This window comes from Charadrius vociferus, unplaced genomic scaffold (assembly GCF_000708025.1).
Source record: "Charadrius vociferus isolate BGI_N301 unplaced genomic scaffold, ASM70802v2 scaffold1070, whole genome shotgun sequence".
Classification (NCBI taxonomy): Eukaryota; Metazoa; Chordata; class Aves; order Charadriiformes; family Charadriidae; genus Charadrius; species Charadrius vociferus.
Genome location: NW_009646246.1, coordinates 112,725 through 114,505, shown reverse-complemented (window position 1 = coordinate 114,505; position 1,781 = coordinate 112,725).

The following is a 1,781-nucleotide window of genomic DNA, read 5'->3' as shown; positions in this document are numbered from 1 at the left end:
CACTAAAACCCGCCACGTCAGAGCTGACACTTAGGAAAATCACATTGGCCCAACTCTTTCTGCCTCCCTAAATGCCACAGTTCTGTAAACTAAGTCTCATTTTCAATTTCAGGTCTTCTCACTATTTTTGTAATCCCACTGTCAACGGGCCAAAAGAGAGCGAAAGAAAGAAAGAGGACAGAGTGGGTTTGTCTATATTAGGAAATTACTCTAAATATACTGCTGCGTTTGTGCAAACCTCTCATGTAGACCCACTGCTACTTTATATTGCGCTTATGATAGGTTATTTTAATTTAGCAGTTGACCAGATCGAACTAAATTCGTATAAATCTTGATCGAAGCTGGACCTAGTGTACCTGGATAGGTTTTGCCCCTGTGGAATTCCTCACCGTAGTCCAGTCAGCACAACACCACCCCTCTGCACCTCCCTCCAAAGCACCCTGCACCGGCCTTGCCCGCAGAGAGCTTTATGCATCGCTTTTTGACACTTGTAGTGAATATTCCCGTTCCTGGGTCTCTCGAGTTAAGGGCAAAAATATCTGAGCATCAAGATAGATAGATATGAGTCACAGCTAAACTGATTTATTCCAAATATTACTCATCAGCTCCGCTGAAACCATGGGCCTAATTCTGATCCCTCAGCGCTCATTGGGAAGCAGCGCCCAGGAGCGGCGCTGGTGACTTTACACACTATTTTGGGGGTGAGCCTCAAGGATCTCAGAATTTGGCCATCTTTTATTTTCCAAGTGACAACTTATGACTCACCAGTGACTAAGCAACAGGTTACAGCTTCAAAATTTCTGATGAATAATAGGGTGTGTGAGAAGATCTGACCCGTTCTGTAAGTCACTGCACAGACACACGATTAAAAGGATGATCCTAACAGCAAGGCAGATTGGCGGGGTCCCTGATAAATCACCAAAATGATCAGTAAAGGAAACAGTTGCTTCCTCTGACAAATAATTAGGGCATTTATAGTAAACAGGCATCTCGGAACGGTCCATGCAAATCTCCCAAGAGCAGTGACGAAGGGCTGAAGCTTTGATTATGTTTGCCTTTCCATCCCTGCAGCTCTCGCTGAGAACCAGAGCTGCTCACTGGTTGACAAACACATGAAGCGCAGCCGCCCGCAGGCCTGAGGCCACCCTGTCCCACACCAGGCACCCGCTGTCCCCAGCCCCACCGGCCCTGTGGGGCTTTTGGGGGGGGGTGTCAAGGGGGTTTGTGGTGTTTGTAATGTTGAGTATGGAGAAGTGATGGGGAGATGTGGATGGAGGGAGGGAGAGATCGAGGAAGGGATGGAGGGAGGGATGGAGGGATGGATGGATAGAGGGATGGAGGGATGGATGGATAGAGGGATGGAGGGAGTGATGCAGGGAGGGAGGGAGGAAGGAACGGAAGGACAGAGGGAGGGATGTGGAGATGGAGAGACAGAGGGAGGAAGGGATGGAAGGATGGAGAGAGGGATGTAGGGATGAATGGAGGGATGTAGGAAGGATGCAGGGATGGAGGGATGTAGGAAGGGATGCAGGGGTGGATGGAGGGATGGAGGAAGGGATGGAGGAAGGGATGGAGGGATGGATGGAGTAAGTGACGGAGGGATGGAGGGGTGGAGGAAGGGATGCAGGGGTGGATGGAGGGATGGAGGGAGGGACGCAGAGATGAGTGGAGGAACAGAAGTGCTCCAGGGAGTCTGGAGGGTGGGAGAGGGGTGGCACAGGGCCGCCTGTGCTCAGGGCCGCCCGGTCCCGGCCCGGGGCTGCTCTCGCCCCCCCACCCCG